General features: G+C 50.6%; 1 long non-coding RNA gene across 1 annotated transcript in view; it reads right to left on the bottom strand.

The window, feature by feature from the left end:
- Positions 1-5,107, bottom strand: part of LOC114061025 — an 18,310-nt gene that overhangs the window by 12,150 nt on the left and 1,053 nt on the right. The window lies entirely within an intron of this gene.

The following is a 5,107-nucleotide window of genomic DNA, read 5'->3' as shown; positions in this document are numbered from 1 at the left end:
CTTTCCCAAACCTTCCCACCCCACACAAAAAGACATATTGGATTGTTCAAATTTGTTTTTTGAGAGGTGGGATCCACTCAGGTAATTCCTGTCCATCAGCCTTTGGGCCGCCATCAGCTGTGCATTTCAAAAGTGATGGACAAGCTCATGAATCCAGGGATGCTGTTAAAGGAACCACATCCTGTGGATCGTGAAAGGAAAGTCCTCAGTGGGAGCCAGGCTGTGCCTCGGCCGTTCCATTAGAGCAGCAATCATCACACCAGGTTTTGGAGGAGTCAAAGGCAATTTGTGGCAGAAAAGCAACCCCCCCACCACCCCCAAAACCACTTACGATTATTATCTTCCATGATCCTGCCTTTGGAATGGCTGTTGCCAGGAGCTCGGATTGATGAGGAGCTTGGCCGAGCTCGGGCGGGGTTTGCAGTGCCCTGACACGGGTTTAATGTATCAACCTGCTGGTGTCCCCCAGAGGGCAGGAAACGTGACCTGAGCCACCTCAGCTCGAGGCAAACTGCAGATTAAAAGCTCACAGGTGCTTTTCACTGGCCCTGCTCTGGAAAAGCCAAATTCACACACGCAGAGCCAGTGTCCCTTTGGAGCTGGGAAAGGGACATGAGACTGCTGAAAATGTCATCTTTTATAATTGCCCACTCTCACAGCAAAGAGACAAGGCAGAGAGGGTGATAACACTCTCCCTGCATCCTCCCTGTGCCCCACATCCCCACAGACTCACAGCCGGTGCTGCACCAGCCTCCCTCTCCCCACAAAGCAGGGACAAAGCTCTTCCCCTCCCTGCCATCCCAAGAGTTGGGAATGTGGCATCGACATCATTACCAACCTTCTCTGCATCCTCCCCTGGCATTTCCCAGCATTTCCTTTCCCCCAGTCGGGCTGTGCCCTGCATTTCACCCAGCAGAGAGGAAAACAGAGCTGAGGTTTCCATGCCCAGAGCTGGTGCAACTCCTGCCCTGCTCCAAAGGGCTCCGGCACCCCAAAGACTGAATTTGTGCATTTTATGGGATTTCCAAACCTATATAAGGCTTGTGGAAAGCAAACACCTTTCTGCAAGTCTGAGAGCACGGAGAGGAAGCAAGAAAGTGGATTTCAAACAGGGAAAGGAGTCAAATGAAGCTCTGACAGTTTTGGCTTCAGCCTGATACCACTTACGAAGTGTCTGGGTACCTGTAGGTGAGCAGCGTATGTACAGTGATAGACCGACCCCCTCCAGCCATGGAAATGAGTCATCTCTGTCTGTCTGATCCTTGGGACACAGCAGAGGAAAAGTCCTTGTTACCCAAAAGGACTCCCATCACTCTGCCAGCACATCCCAGCTGCAGCTCAGTCAGTCACAGCAGTGTTTTACCTGTGCAGGTATCACCCATCAGAGCCCTCTGGTCATCAGGGTGAGTTACAGGAACAGATGGTAGAAGATTTTGTGTGCCAAGAAGCGCTTCAGTATTTATAGCTCTTCTGAATTATTAGTGTATTTAGGGAAAAAACCAAAAACACCTCTAAAGAAAAGTTATGAAGCCTTTTTTTTTTTTTTTTTTTTTTTTTTTTTTTTTTGGGGAGGGGAAGGTGGGGTCTTTTTTAAACCTAAATTAAATATCTCACTAAAAACTTCCTTCCAGGCAAAGTGGTTGTACTTAACATTTGCACAGGAGTAATTTTAGGCTCTGTCTCTGCCAGACATTCCATAAACAGAGAGAGTGTCCCTGTGGACATAACAGCTTCCATGTCTGTGGGACCAGACAGGAAAAGGAAGAGGTGGGGAGGAAACTGAGGCATGAAGAGGTGAAACTTGCTGCCTGCAATTACACAGCAGCTCAGAGGCAAAGCTCAGGTCTCTGCAGGATCAATCCCAAACAGCCCAGTCACTAATTTTCCAACTAAATATACCAATATATTGCCTGGTTGGGAGAATCCATAGGGCAGGGCAGCTACACTGTGCTAAACCTTGTATGTGATAAATACTGGGCCAGAGTTTTCCTCTTGTCTTCTGCGCCAAGACCGGGAAACAACACAACACCAACTATTCCCACAAAAACACCCTTCCAAGCACTAAATGATTTTGCACTAAATGGAGCTGCAATGACTTAGCACAGCCAAACAAACAGACTCCAGGCTGTGGTAACTCCCTGTTCTCAGCTGTGAGCTCAAAATATTTGCCTTCAAGGGGGTCCCATGTGTGGCCCTGCTACTGCTTGGTGGAGAATTTCCCTGTTGATTTAAGGAAAGATGCAGGAGTAGCAGTGAGGAGGAAAACCTCTGACTTGGATGTGCTTGCAACAGGACAGGGCATCACTTTGATGCTCAATGGGACACTCCGGAGAGTCTGGGAGACCTTGGATTGGGTCCTGTTGGCTGTGGTCACATGTGCATGACAGAGGAGGCACAACTGTGCTGTAGGCACCAACCACTACTCACATTTTCAGCCTCTGAAAGGCCTCTGCTCAGCTCCCAAATGGATCAAGCTGGATATTCAAGGCTAACAAGTTATTCACAAAGCAGGCAGGAGCCACCTTCCCATTATTAAGGCTGGGAAAACCCTCTAAGATCATCCAGTCCAACCTTTTACCCAGGTGCCAAGTCCACCACTAAACCATGTCCCCAAGTGCTATATTTTTTTCACCAAGGTCCCTGGTGTTTCTCTGTCCATGCTGGATTCTCCCACCCTCAAGCTACAGAAAAGAGGGATTTTCAAAGCTTTCCTGCTTTCACTGTCCACAGGAAGTGATGGCCCCCCCCCTGCACCTCAGTCCTTCCCTCCTTCCAGCTCCTCCACTGAGGAAATGGTGCTCATTTGCCTCAGGCCTGTGACATCCCCAATGTAAATCATATCCCTCAAGTGCCCCACGAAAACCTGGCAGGGGGGAGGGCAGGGCAGAGCTCAGAGATGGCTTTTATCTCTCAGGGAAAAGCTGGGAACTCTTCTGCAGCTCACTTCCCAAAGCAATCCCAGATGTCAGCTGAGGAGGACTACTTCCAGCAACCTGGAGAGGATTCAATTTGCCTTTATTATTCCCAATTTCCCACTTTCTGACACTTCACAGGTTCAGCTGCCTGCATCCTATTAAGCTGTTCCCCTCACCAATCCCCATCCTGGAGGTTTTCCTGGTTCAGCACAGTGTAATTCCAGCATCAGCTCTCTCCAGTGCCCTCTGGATATCACTTGTACAAGGAAACTGGTCTGAAGAAGGGGTTTGTGACCATCCCCAAGGATGAGGTTCTCAGGGGTCCCCAATCATCCAGGCTCTGCCCATCCTCTCTGCTGGAAGCGCTGAGGCTCCAGCAGAACAACTGTCGTAGGTTTACCAACTGGCATCTGCCAAAGCAGAATATAGTTTTTTCCAGGTGGATTTCCAGAGCAAAGCCAATCAAAAGTTTTAGTAAGAAAAGAACACTGCCTGGACGAGAAATACTGCAGAAGGAATTCCATGCAGAGAGAGAGATAGCACAGCCTCCAAGGTCAAAGCTGGCAGCTGCAGAGAGAGAAGCCTGAAAGGGGGGACTCCTTCCTCCCTCCCTCTCCACCCACTCCCGTCTCTCTCTCTCTCCCTTCAGCAGGGAAAAGACTGAAAACTAAAAACCCCTGCCACCTCTGGAAGATTACTGAGTGAGGAGATCCTCTGCAGCTCATGAAGGAGCCCATGCTGGAGCAGAGGAGTTCATGAAGAAGATGTGAATCCGTGGGAGGCCTAAGGTGAAACAGAGTCCTGCTGGAGACATGTGGCCCATGGAGAAAGAGACCTACGCTGGAGCAAGTCGGCCTGCATAGGATTTGTGTGATCCCAGTGAAGGATCCATGCTGGTGCAGCTGAATTTGTGACCCTAAGGGACAGCAAAGAATGGAAGAACTGTTGCCCCAAGGTAGACTCAGGCTAGAGAGGTCCATCAAAGACTGTCTGTTGTGAGGAGGGACCCCACAAGAAACAGGGGTAGACTGAAAACCCTTTATCCCCTGCAACTGTGCCAAGACCATGGTAGGCAAGTGTCCCCTTGCAATCCATGGAAGACCCCACAGGGCCTGGGGAACCCCCAGCCTCCCATCTTAGCCCAGGAGGGGGTAAGCCCAGCCCTGAGGTCAACATAGAAGAGAGAGAGAGAGAGAGAGAGAGAGAGAGAGAAACACAGTTCCAGCTGTGACAAATCAGAGCTGTTGTCCTAGAGGTAATGGAAGAGGAACTTTCAGGGGCTACCAAATTTTTTCAAAGAGCTGGAGCTCTGGAAATGGAAAAGAGACTGCTTCTCCTCCTGAACTGATACAAGGGGAGAGTGCTATTTCTGTAAATACATAGTTCTTTTGCCTCGTTAGAATTGTTGTATCTCAAGTTCTTTAGTTTTTCTCTTCCTAGGAATAAATCCTAATATTATTCTCCCCAATCAGATCTCTTTTGTCTGCATAAACCCTCTCTCAGCTTAGAGCAATTGTGTGTTGGGGGGAGAGAGTTGCTGAGTGCAAGGACCCCTTTCCCTCTTGCCCAATGCCCTTGGGACACGGGGCACCAAAAAATCTTCTGGGCCTCTCTATGTCAAGACAGAATTTAATATTCTCATGTGGTGTCCAAGGAAGCGCTTGCAGAGAAGGGATCTTCCCTGCACGCTCAGGTGGTCCCAGCAGATGAAGCTTCCTGGGTCACTTCTCCACAGCGCTCCAGCAGCACAGCCAGAGCCTGCCCCACAGGCAAGGCTGGCACTTGCATACCCTGCAGAGCCAGTCTCAGAGCTGCCAGAATCTGGAAGATGGAGCTCTCTGTAGGCCTCTCAGGATCTCTGATGTTTGAAGTGCCAGGCTGGAGATGGCAGGGCTCTCATCTGTCATGCTCTCCAGGGCTGGAAGAGAAAGGTCCGAAAGCAAGATCAGAGGCAGCATCTGCAGGGACCGGAGGAGCCCCTCCTGCCAGGGCCATCCCACAGGGCCATGGCTGGCAAGGGAGCAGGGCCCAACAGGAGGAGATGGAAGGTGCTGGTCCCCCTGGTGCACAGCCAGGGCAGGGATTGCAGCTCCATGCCCAGGCTCCCTGCTCCTCCCCGCCAGCCCCTGCTGACAGCCCGCTGCCCTCACTCCCTCCCTCACTCACCCTGGATGACCAGCAGCAGCTCTTTG

Source organism: Empidonax traillii, unplaced genomic scaffold (genome assembly GCF_003031625.1).
Source record: "Empidonax traillii isolate 1590-97213 ecotype Southwest subspecies unplaced genomic scaffold, ASM303162v1 scaffold306:size632451, whole genome shotgun sequence".
Taxonomy (NCBI): Eukaryota; Metazoa; Chordata; class Aves; order Passeriformes; family Tyrannidae; genus Empidonax; species Empidonax traillii.
The sequence above is the reverse complement of the archived record's forward strand: the minus strand, read 5'-3'. Positions and strand labels throughout refer to the sequence as shown.